Here is a 13,736-nt window from a genome sequence, read left to right on the forward strand (position 1 = left end):
TTTGCCGTTGTGAGGTTTGGTCTTGGAGACCGTATGCATGATGTCACACTTTATATTTGAGGGATGTACTAGTCATCCCAGGTTTTTATTCCCTGATCGTGCGGCTTCACGAACTGGGGCCTTTTCAGTAGGGGATATGAACTCATATAGCCCATGGATAGTTTAGAATGGCAAAGCTACAAAGCCTAGGTGAAGGTTCTAATGGCATGCTAAACTCAGTTTTTTTTTCCCGGCATGGTTATATATATGTATGGTTTGTGAGCATATGTATGGTTTTACTTGGTTTTATAAATGATATTATTTTATTCTTATCCTTAGTTTATGATAGAGATCACTCGCTAACCTATATTCGAGTGGCTATATACCCACGCTATGCAGAAACTGGTCATTCTACTCCTCCTACATAGTGATTAACTCAGGGATAGCTATTGGATTAAAGTGGTAAGCTTCAATCTTTTTGGAAGCCTTCATTTCATGTTATGGACATTTTTAAACATTCTTATTTATTTCTGGATATTGGTTTTGGCTATTATTGGGGAAATATCCCAATCGAATATTCTTACTCTTTTGGTTAAAGGCTTTGTGGTACTGCTATGGTTTGGAATGGACAGAATCGGTATTGGTGTCATCCTCAACATTAGCATTGGTATCGGGGCTAATACCGGTTGACGATATTATTAGTTGTTCCATCATATTTCATTTTGGGGTTAATCATTTATGTTTTAGAACTTATTTGGTTTTGGCCTTTTTTATGGCCCTTGATTCAGTATTTGTTTGGCTTGGTGGTTTAGTTGGCACGATTTGGTGTGACGGGATGACTTGGTAGGGTTGGTATAGAAATAGACATATCTCAATGTTAGTCCTTATCTAGTTATGCTATCTTCATATTTGTTTGGTACACAACCGACTCAAGGTATGCTAATGGAGGTTGGGTTGGGTACAGGGGGTGGTCCTCGGTCCTGGTTGGACTTGGGATGCCCATTATGACAAGGCCCCTGGTCAGGTCGTATCATGTTGGTATAAGAACTTTAGGTTCATGGACAATTGGGAATCCACAAAGCTTTGTTGAGTCGAGTCTCGTTTAGGGGTGTGTAGTGCACCACACTCATAAGAGAGAGGCTACAAGACATTTAGGAATGTTCCACTTTCTTGGTATTCTATCTTCAAGCTTGGAGTCTAAGTCCTGGAATTTTTCTCTAATCTTTAGTTGTTCACTTTTCAAATCATGCCTCGCCGATTTGGAACACAAGGAAACTCTTCAATCCCATCTAGGGACAATATTGATAGGGTACATCCTATGTTTGTAGTTCATCTTTGATCTCATTACCCTATTCCCGATAGCTCTAGAACTTCTCTATTTGCTACTATTCTTCTTTAGAGTGAGCTCACTGCTACAAAATTTCACAGTCTATTTATACTATTGCTAAATTGGTTGTTTCTCAGGCTGAGTAGGATACGTTTGGTGGGTTGTCTATCGAGACCACAAAGATTGGTAAGTTTATAAAACTAAATCCTCTTAATTTTTCTGGTGTGAAGGTGGAGGAGGATCCTCAGTATTTCTTGGATGAAATAGAAAAAGATATTAAGGGTGATGCAGACTACTAAGTAGAAGGTGTTAACTTTACAGCTTATCAGCTCAAATATATTACGTACCAATGGCACAAAGAGTGGGATAAGGATAGAAGAGATGTAGAGGAGTTATCCTTATGAGATATTGTTTTGGAGATTTTCTAGATCATTTCTTTCCTCGAGCTATAGAAAGCAAAAATGGAGAAGTTTATGAATCTTAAGAGAGGGATAACTTCTGTTAAGGAATATGCCTTGAAGTTTTATCAACTCTCAAGGTATGCTCCTAATTTGGTGGCTGACATGAGAGCGAGAATAAGAAAGTTTCCTTTTGGTTAGAATCAGGATTTGATTTTGAAAAGCAAGACTGCCTTGCTGATTAAAGATATGGATATTTCCAGGTTGACTGTTCATATGCAGCAGGTAGACGATGAGAAAAAAAATATATGGAGTTCATAGATTGGCAGGGTAAGAGAATTAAGTTTTATAATCAGGGAGGTGCTCAGTCCCAAGGTGGTCGAGATGGTGACAACTGACATAAAAAGAAGTGGGGGAGTTCTGGATCTTTCTCTACTTCTAGTGCTCCTTATCTGAAATAGTTGGGTAATATGCGTTATCAGGATTATGATAATTTTAGGGTGTAGGGTGTTGAATCTTAGGCGACTGAGGGCCAGTTGGTTTCTTTATGCCCTCTATACCAGCTCTGTGGTCATCCTCATCGGGGTTATTATGATGAAAGGAGGGACAAATGCTTCAATTATGGCTAGGCAGTCCATCAGCTCAGGGATTATCCGGTTAATAAGGTTGCTATGGGAGTAAATAAGGTACCAATGTCCTCATCTTCTGTTCCGACACCTGGTGGTATCGTGTCTGCTTCTGTTACTACTCATGGTTCTAGTGTTGGCTAGAACAAGTTGTATGTTTTGGCATCCCGACAGAAATTTGAGGCATTGCCTAATGTCGTTACTGGTATGTTACAATTTTTTTCTCGTGATGTGTATTGTTTACTTGATCTAGGGTCCACTCTTTATTATGTGACATTATTTATGGTTGTATGTATTGGTTTTAATCTTGAGGTTGTTTCATATCCTTTTTCTGCTTTTATGTCGGTAGGTGATTGGTTATTGCTAAGAGAGTCTATAGGGGGTGTGGTGTTTGTTGGTGGTAGGCAGACTTTGGTGCATTTTTTTGAACTTGATATGGTGGATTTTGATGTTATTCAAGGAATAAATTGATTACACTCTTGTTAGGCGTCCTTTGATTGTCGGACCCATAAAGTTATCGTTAGGTTCCCTGGTGAACCGATTATAAAGTGGGAGAGTGGTTTCTTAGCTCCTAGGGAAAGGTTTATTTCTTATCTTAGTGCTCAGAGGTTAATCTCTAAAGGTTATTTTTATCACTTGGTCTGGGTTAAGGATTCTAACTCGGAAGGTTTATTTTTTCCTGAGGTCTTCCCGAATGATCTTCCTGGTGTTCCTTCGGATAGGGAAATAGAGTTTGGTATTGAATTGGTTTTAGAATCTCTTCTAATATCTTTTCCTCCTTATAGAATGGCTCTAGCTGAGTTTAGGGACAAGGAGCAACTAAAATATCTTTTATATAAGGGGTTTATTTGTCATCGTGTATCTCCATAGGGTGCACCGATGTTGTTCATATGAAATAAGGATGGTTCCCTTCGGATGTGCATTGACTATAAGCAGTTGAATAAGGTAACGTTCAAGAATAAGTATCCTCTTCCAAGTATAGATGATCTATTTGATCAATTGTAAGGTGCTAAGTTTTTTTCTATCTCCAAGTATAGATGATCTATTTGATCAATTATAAGGTGCTAAGTTTTTTTCTAAGATAGATCTTCCATCTTGGTATCATCAGCTTAAGCTTAGGGAGGAGTATATCCCTAAGATGGCTTTTTGTACTCGGTATGGTCACTTTGAATATTTGGTTATGTCATTTGGATTGACTAATACCCCAGCGGCATTTATGTATTTGATGAACAAGTTTTCAGGCAGTTCTTAGATCTCTTCATCATAGTGTTTATTCATTATATTCTGGTTTATTCCAAAAGTGAGGTGGATCATGCTAATTACCTCCGTGTGGTATTGAAGACCTTAAAGGAACAATAGTTGTATGCCAAGTTCTCCAAATGTGAGTTTTGGTTAAACACTGTGACTTTTCTTGATCATATTATTTCTAGCAAGGTTATCATGTTGGATTCGCAAAAGGTGGCTATGGTTAAAGGGTGGCCTAGACCCATGACTCCAACAGACATCTGGAGCTTCTTGGGTTTGGATGAGTATTATAGGTGGTTTGTAGAAGGATTTCCATTGATAGCTGCTCTTTTGACTAAGTTGACTTAGAAAAAGGTTAAGCTTTCTTGGATGGATGCTTGTGAGGGGAGTTTTGAGAAGTTGAAAGATAAGCTAACTTTGGCTCCAATTCTGACTTTGTCGAAAGGCTATGATGGATTTGTGGTCTATTGTGATGCATCTCGAGTAGGTCTTTGTTGTGTGTTGATACAGCATGGGAAGATGATTACCTATGCTTCCAGTCAGTTGAAGGTACATGAGAGAAATTATCCTACTCATAATTTGTAACTGTTGGCGGTTGTGTTTACTTTGAATATATGGCAACATTATTTGTATGGTCTACACGTGGACATCTTTTCTGATCATATGAGTCTATAGTGTGTGTTCACTCAGAAGGAGCTCAATCTCAGGTAGAGGAGAAGGTTGGAGCTTATCAAGAACTTTAATATGAGTCTTCACTATCACGCAGGTAAGGCTAACGTGGGTACTGATGCTCTTAGCAGGTTGTCCATGGGGAGTTTGGCTCATATGGAGGAAGGAAAGTAGGAATTAGTGGAGATATTCACCATTTATCTAATCTTATAGTTTACCTTTTGGACTCTAAGGATGGAGGTTTAATGGTATAAGAAGTGGCTCGATCGTCTCTTAGTGCAGAGATCAAGGAGAAGAAAGTGTTTGATCCTATCTTGATGAAAATCAAGGGTTATGTTGGTGGGAAAAAGGTGATGGTATTTGAGATTAGTTGTGACAGTACTTTAAGTTACCAAGGGAGGTTATGTATTTTTTATGTCGATGATTTGCGACAAAGGATCTTTGTTGAAGTACATGAATCACGCAATGTTTTTTATCTCGGTTCCACAATGATGTATCATGATCTCAATGAGTGTATTGGTGGAATGGTATGAAGAGAGATGTGGCTGATTTTGTAGCCAAGTGTTTGTGTGTCAATAAGTTAAGGTTGAGCACATGAGACTTGTTGGGTTTTATCAAGGGATTGTTTGACCAAATAGAAATAGGAGGTAATTAATATGAACTTCATTACCAATCTTCCTTAGTCTCGGAATCAATATGATTTGATTTGTCTTATCGTGTATAGGATGACCAAGTCTCTCATTTCTTACCAGTGAGAACTACCTTTTGGTGAAGGATTATGCAAAGTTATATCTTCAGGGGATGGTGAATTTTCATGGGGTACCTATTTTGATTATTTATGATCGTGGGATGTAGTTTACATCTCACTTCTGGTAGTCATTCATACAGATTTAGGGACTAAGGTGTGTTTGAGTATTGTTTTTCATCCACAAATGGATAGACAAGCAAAGAGAATTATTCAGACATTGAAAGATATGTTTCATGCTTGTGTGATTGATTATGGTAGCAATTAGGTTGAGTATCTACCTTTGGTAGAGTTTGCTTACAACAATAGCTATTATTCTAGTATTTGTATGGCTCCTTTTGAGGTATTGTATGGTGGGAGGCATAGATCTCCTATTGGTTGGTTTGAGCTTGAGGATAAAGATATGTTTGGTCCCGACTTGGTTTACCAGGCTATGGATAAAGGTGAAAGTTATTTGGGATAGGCTTAAGGCCGCCCAAAGTTGCCAAAAGTCCTATGCGGATGTTAGGCGTAGAGACTTGGATTTTGAGGTTGGGGATAAGGTATTCCTCAAAGTATCACCCATGAAGTGAGTAGTGTGGTTTGGTAAGAAAGGGAAGCTCAGTACTCGGTATGTTGGTCCTTATGAGATTCTGTAGAGGGTAGGTAATGTTGCTTACGAGTTGGAATTACCTTCTAGATTGAGTTCGGTTCATTCGATATTCCATGTCTCCATGTTGAGGAAGTGTCTTGGTGATCCTTCTTTGATTGTGCCTTTAGAGGGGTTGGGTATCTCAAACTCTCTATCTTATGAAAAGGTCCCCATTTAAGATCTTAGATAGGCAGGTTTGTCAGTTGCAAACTAAGGATGTGGCTTTGATTAAGGTTCTGTGGCGGAACCATAGGGTGGAAGAAAATATGTGGGAAGTAGAGGAGGACATGAAGTCTAAGTATCCACATCTATTTTTGCTCTTGGGATTCGTACAAAAGGTATGTGTCTTCAACACATCTTTATTTTATGAGTTTGTTAAAGGAAAGATCAATATCTTTGCCTCTTTGTTTTCAACCTTTATTAAAGATTGGGAATATTTGATAATGTAAATGACTCGTGCGTGTGGTTACCCCTACGTCATCCGTTATTCGGGGATGAATGTTCCTAGTGAGGAAGATTGAAACACCCTGGTTTCTAGACCATAGAAAATTTCCAGGAATTTTGGTCTATGGACCTAATACAACTCATGGATATAAGCCGTATGTTGAGGTACGGAAGGTATGGTTCAGTCGTATGCTGACTAGTGTTGGTTGGTGGGATGCATTTTGGTCACTGGAATGGGTAAGACTTAGTGGTATGCGTCGTATGGTTGGATACAGATCGATTGGTTTCTTCACTTAACCTTGGACGTGGTAACTTAAGTTGGATCTGAGGACGAGTGGCTCATCAAGAGAAGTAAGCCAGGGTACGAGTTGTACCCAGGACTCGTATCGTGGATAGTGTTCAAACTTTCTGTGATTCTATCTTGCCAAGGATACAGGTGAAGGGTATGGATTGTATGTTGTTAATACGACTTGGGTAGGATGAGCTGTACATTGGATAGTGTTAGTTCTAAGGGTTAAGGCTTAGGATATGAGTTGTGGGTACCACTCATATCGAAGGGTATGACTCGTGAGGGTCAGTCGTATCCCTCTAATTGGATTTATTTGCAACTTAAGTTGGGGTATTCTGGACATTTCCCCACTTTTCCTAGTACGGTCCCACGACTTCTAACTCACTTGGGAGGCTATTTACCCTATTACTCTATTTATTAACACTTAGGAACTCTTCTGAAACACTCTATAATTCTCTCTAAAGTTTTTGGGCAAGGAGGCAGGGTTTCAACTAAAGGACTAATTTAGGGATCTTGTTGGTGGGTTCTCTCCATCTACTTTGTTAGTTAAGACATATTCTCTTTCCTCATTATTAGTTCCAATTAAAGGCATGTTTTTTATGAATGATTTTCATGATTTCATTATTGTATGATTTTTGGTTTTAAATATATTTGGGGGTTTTGGGTTTAAATGCTTGATTATGGTTTTCCTATTTTTTAATTATACTTTTATATGCATTAATGGTGGTTTTGGATAATTGGTTGCATTTTCTATGTTTTAATTATACTTTTTTATATGCATTAATGGTGGTTTTGGATAATTGGTTGCATGGGAATGGTTCTTTGGTAATGGACTTTGGTTTTGGAAATACTATGCTCCTAATGTGTTTGATAAAATGTCTTTAACAATATTTTCTTTATAATATTGGTTTTTCAATGGAACTTATGCTTGGTTTAAACTTGGTAGTGGAACCCTAAATGTTATGAAAGGTTTTCAATAGATTGGAAAGGCCTTGGTGGCCATGATTTTGGTTAATTAGAAATCATGAAGGAAATATGGAAACCCTTAAACCTATATAGAGTTGGCTATGGACAAAACTTGCAAGTTATTGTTGGTATGACGATACTGCTATAAATGGCCTTGGTTAATAAATGGTTAATGGGTTAGTTGGTTTCTTGGTAATGGTTTTAATTGGGTATTAATAGTTAGATGTGTTGCAAAGTGATGGAAGGTGGAGGTCCTGGGGGGACCAAAACTGGAAACTCATATTTGCCGATGTGAGGTTTGGTCTTGGTGATCGTGTGCATGATGTCACACTTTATAGTTGGGGATGACTAGTCATCCCATGTTTTTATTCCCTGGTCGTGCGGCTTCACGCGCTAGGACCCTTACAGTAGGAGAAGCTGAACCCATATAGCCCGTGGGTGGTTTAGGATGGCAAAGCTACATAGCCCAGGTAAGGTTCTAATGGCATGCTAAAACCGGTTCCGTTTCCCGGCATGGTTATATAGAGAGAGAGAGAGAGAAAGAGAGATGTCATTATTTTATCCTTATTCCTAGTTCATGCTAGCGATCACTCACTAACCCATCTTTGAGAGATTGTATACCCATGCTATTCAGGAACCAACCTTTCTACTCCTCTTACATAGTGATTGACTCAGGGACAGTTGTTGGATTGAAGTGGTGAGTTTTCATATTTTCAAAAGGCTCTATTTCATGTTATGGACATTTTTAGACATTCTGAATTATTTTTGGATATTGTTTTTGGCTATAGTTGGGGTCATGTCCTACCCGAATATTCTTACTCTTTTTATTAGAGGCTTTATGGAACTGCTATGTATTGGAATAGGCAAAATCGATATTGGTGTCATCATTAGAATTAGCATTTGTATTGGGGTTAATACTGGTTGACCATATTATTCGTTGTTCAATCATATTTCATTTTGGGATTAATCACATTATGTTTTGGAACTTATTTGGTTTTGGCCTTGTTTATGGCTCTTGGTTCTGTATTGGTTTAGCTTGGTGGTTTGGTAGGTACAGTTTGGCGTGATGAGATGACTTGGTAGGGTTGGTCTAGGAATAGACCTATCCCAAAGTCAGTCCTTGTCCAGTTATGCTATCTTGCTATTTGTTTGGTACACAGCCGACTCAAGGTATGCTAATGGTGGTTGGTTTGGGTAACTAGGGATGGTCCCCGGTCCTGGTTTGACTTGGGATGCCCATTATGATGTGGCCCCCATTCGGGTCATGTCATAGGCCATCCAAGGGCTTGATGGTGGAATTCTCTCCATAAACTTGGATATTGTAGGCATATTACTCTTCCCTAATTGCTATTTTGTTAAAAGCATAAGTTTTAAAGTGTTGTAAATACAATATTGATGACAATTTCGAAACATAGGTTGAGGGCTTTGAATAACTGTTGTCTAGGTAATGTTTCATGTTTGTCCCTGCATGGGTTATGTTTAAATGGTGGTTTTTAATCACTTTGATTCATGGGTATGGTTGTGACTTTTGAAATGGTTATGACCTCAACCCATTGTGAAATTGGTTTTGAATATGAAAAGTTTGCATATTGAAATACTCTTGAACTGTTGCATAATGTGAAAAGTCAATAAAGCATAATGATTATTGAATTAAGCCTTAAGTGGTTGTGTAATTCTCTAAGATAATGTATAATTGAACCAAGGGGGTTATGAATCTCCCCAAGTGAAGTAATTGGTTTGACATGTTGATGTTACTTTGCAAGTGTAGTTGGTATGACGATACCAATAATATATGATTTAATGTGTAATGTGGTTCAATAAGTGGGATTGTGTGATAAATGATTTAATTAGGATTTTATGATAGCTGAGTCGTGAAAGTTGAGGTCTCAAAGGACTAATACTAAAAACCATGGTTGCCGATGTAGGGGTCTAAATTACCGAGTGGTTCAAGTCCCCCTTATTATTATCATATGATTAGGAGGTTCAAGTCCCCCACATTATATTACATGATTTGGTTCCTGTGTCACGTTGATATGTCGGGAGGTTCGAGTCCCCCATAGTGCATATGTATACCCTCTAGTCCGTATGACCACACGCACTGGGGCCCTACCAGCTGGGGGAGAGTTGGGCTCATATTGCTCATGGATGCCTTCTTATGTTATGATGGTTGATCTACACAGCCCAGGCTAAAGCCTTAAAGTGCAGCTTTAAAGTGCAAGTTAGGCCTTGTTCCCTGTCTCTACATGTGATCTATTTATGTATATACATATGATTATGTGCATGGGTTTTGAATATTTTGAACTGTTGATCACGACTTTATATTATCCTTATCCCTAAGTTACAGGCTAGTTTTCACCCCACCAACTATATCCGAACATTGTATCCCCATGTAATGTAGGCACCGAAGATACTTTTACTTTTTGTGCGTAGAGTTAGGTTGATCGGCTCGGTTTGTCTGTTCGTTGTACTGAAGTGGTGAGTTTCCATTCTCCGGAAGGCTTAGAAATTTCACCAGTTCCATTCTTATATTTGAGCTAATAGTTTTCATTATCATTACATTATCATTTTCATTGTCATTTGTCAGAGTCGGGTACATGTCTTGCATAGAAGCTTTGTTGGATTACTGTGGACTTGGGTGACATTGGTAGGTTGTTTGGCCGTTACCGATCAAGGTTATAGACATGGTTTAAATATCATTAAGCTTATCGTGACAAATATCAAGGTTATATATATATATATATATATATATATATATATATATATATATAAATCTATAATAATAATAATATATTAAAAGTGTGAAGATCCTTAGAAAAGTGATTTGAACTTTTTGTCCTTCCTTAAAAACTCTCATATAGACAAAACTGTCTTTTCACTATTTTCTTTAATGTATTGTTTAATTATTTTTATTATATTAACTAGACTCCTAAAATATATGAGACTCCTAAAATATATGAGAGGAAAATTAATTAATATTTTTTTCTGTACTTATCAATTAGAAAATATACCTCTAAAATAGGATAGAAAAATATTCCTAAAATATAACTCTATTAAGGAAATACGTCTATAAATATTGATACGCACGATTAAACTATAAAAGAAACCAATTTACTTATTAAAAAATATGATTGATGCTCATCTAACTTGATTCGATTGCATGTCCAGATTGATTGATACTTAATTTTCTAACCCTCAACTCCTTTACTGTCTTGTCAACATAATAGAATTTAACGTGTGTGTATATATGCTTAATTTTTTAACTCTCAACTTCTTTACTGTTTTTGTGAACATAATAGAATTTAACGTGTGTGTGTATATATATGTATATTTTCTTTGTTTTCATTCAAGACATTCTTTAGGCTCAAAATTTTTGCTCAGACAAGAATTATTTTCATCAAAACTGAAGTTTTGTGATCACTATTCTATTATTTTATTGTAATTTACAGGTCGTAGATGAATTTACAGGTGGTAAATGAATGTCAGTTGGCTTTGAGAAATTTTTTAGATAAAGTTTAGGTTTAATTGTATTGTATTTATATTACTGTTTTGAAAAAAAAATTGTGTAAAGGTTAAGTTTAGTTGTATTATTTTGATATCTCTATTATCGTATTATTTTTTTATAGTTTACAGGTGGTAGATGAGTATCAGACGGCTTTGAGGAAATTTTGTGTAAAGGTTAGATTTAATTATATTATTTTGATGTCGCTATCATCTTATTGTTTTGTTGCAGTTTAGGTGGTAGATGAAGGTCGATCGGCTTTGACAAATTTTTTTGTTAAAGATTAGATTTAATTAAATAAATTCTCCAAAAGATATTAAATTTAACTATTGTATTCATCTTTATTATTTAAACAAATATCTTATTTAATGTAACGTTTGAACTCAATAAAATGAGGTACATGCACGAGGCACGTACACCTAAACTAATATTTATATAATAGCTTCCTCTTTGTAAGATACGTCTCAATTATACTACACAAGTTAAAATAGGAAAGTGCCATCAATTAACTTCAGCCATCCAATTTGTATTCAAGTCAAAATTAGTCAGTGCATTAGTCCCTCTTCATAAGCTCAAGCGGCGCCTTTTGAGTTCCTATTGAAAAGAGTACACAGATTCTTAGTGAGAACCCCATTTGATCACAATTTGAATGACAATAAGTATAGATTCCAAAATCAGTCTATTCAAACTAATAACTACAATGGTGCTATTCTCAGACGCCATTCCAAAAGTTAACATCAGCTAATCATTCTATGCATTTTTTCATGCTGTGCCACAAAGCCAGAAACCTAATGAAATGGAAATGTGCACCCTTTATTAGTCCTTGCAAGAAATCATCCTCGCCTACTGCTCTCTAAGCCTTTTTTTTATTTCGATCCTCCATGTTTCAAGATCTCGTTGAGAAGAATTAATTCTAGCATTGCTTCTAAAGGGAATAACATGAAGAAACAGACACAATCAACTGTACAAAATGAGTTTTTGCTATACACAAGATAATAAGATGCAAGATTGGAGTCTAAGAAAAGTTTTGACATTTCAGGACTGTCCTGCTCTATCACACAATGACACAAAGCTGAAGAAGTACTACAGTTCTCCAAATTAGACACCGAAATTTTTTACTATATGTGTCACACAAAAATTCCCCAAAGTATAAAGCCAAAACAAGTCACACCATACCCTCTCTTCGGTGTCTAGGAATTCAGAGAGCAAGGTTAAGTATATAGTTGATTGCTCTATCTTTCGACTGCTCTCAGTAACCATGCAATGAACAACAGCTTCTTCATGAGAAACTAAGCTACCATAACATTTGGTGTGCCATAAGAGTAAATTCAAAAGAAAAGGATCACATAGAGAAGTTAAAGAGCCATGATTGCATGAGAACCATGTCAATTTATAGTCTAGTCATGGAAAGCTCACTGGAAGATAATTACTGAATTGGTGGAGGATCTTGGAAATCCAACTTCTCAGCCAATCCAAGTAAAAATTTGGACTCACAGTTTGTTAAACAACTCTTGCACTTTCTTCTCTTTGAAATGATAACGAATTTCTCCAAAATCATTGCATTCTTTAGCATAAGTTCTGAAAGTTCAACAAGTCTGTCAAAGCTCCGTTTTCTTTTTTGACTGTCGACACTCGATACAGAATCCACCTCCAAACATGCTTGGAAGAAGTTGGCAATCTTAACATTCTTGAGGTTGGGAAACACAAAGCTTGAAATCCAACTCCGTAGATCAGTATTCTCTTCCTCAAAAGTCACAAAAGGAACTATCAATCTAGAGACAGAGAAACAAATCAGGACCAAATGCAGGTCAGCCTTATAAAAGTTGATTATTTCACAGTATTAGTGTCTTATAAAAAAATTTCAGAACCAACTAATCAAGGGGTACTTGGAAAATCATTGTAATGTTTGTTCCTATTAAAAAGATTCATGGCAATAGGTAACCAAAGTAAAGAGTTACGTCGCAATAATCCTTTTCTTTCAGAGTTCATTTGCCACAAAGAAAGTAACAAGACATCCGTATCAAAGTGTAGCGTTACAATGACAAATGCAAAGCTTCTCACAGATAATTAAAGATATATTTGCATCTCCTTCAGAAAGAACTTGCTAAAGAACAGAGGAGCGGGGTGTTAAAACATCAGCTAAATGAGTTATATAAAAGACAAGAAAAAGCTCCAGGAAGTTACGTGATTATCTGTCATGTCTATGTTCAAAGTCTCCACATGACGCAAGGCTCTCAAAAGGCCAGCTACTCCAAGCAAATCAAAGTTTTCCATATGCAATTCTAGCGTAAGATATTTGCATTTCAACTCTGGCACCGGCAACCCATTGAACTGCAACATGCACGGGACCTGGTGCAATAATCCTAGTGAAACTAGTGAAAATGGAGAAAGCAACAACCAAAAAAAAAAAGACACTTCAACACAAAGAGATAATGTTGTGACAAGTCTAACTGTGCAAACTCTAAACACTCTAAGCAACAACAATATATGCAAATATTTGTTTCTAGACAAATCTTTTGCCAGTATGATAAAAGAAATACCTAATCTCAAAATGCTGACAAAAGGATTGTATATAAAGACACAACTGTCCACAAGTTTCAGCAATTACGCCAGTTGCTTTAGTGAAATTCATCCTAAAGGTTCTCAATTGTAAAAATTTTACACTCTACAACTGTGCAAAAAAATTAATCTCAAAAATCAAGAACTGTAGGGGGTTTTACAAACATAAGGTAGTTTCAATAAATTAGCAGCACCAAGTGTGCTGAATTACAAAAGTTACGTACAACATAGCTATGTGGTGCACTAAGGTGTGCATTCGGTCTTCCGGTTTGGTTTTATTTTATTCGATTTCGGTCTTTCGGTTAATGGTTTTGGAAAAGTGCAAACCAATCCGGAAGAAAATAAATTTGATTTGGTTC

The sequence above is a fragment of the Capsicum annuum genome, chromosome 1, assembly GCF_002878395.1.
Source record: "Capsicum annuum cultivar UCD-10X-F1 chromosome 1, UCD10Xv1.1, whole genome shotgun sequence".
NCBI classification, from domain to species: Eukaryota; Viridiplantae; Streptophyta; class Magnoliopsida; order Solanales; family Solanaceae; genus Capsicum; species Capsicum annuum.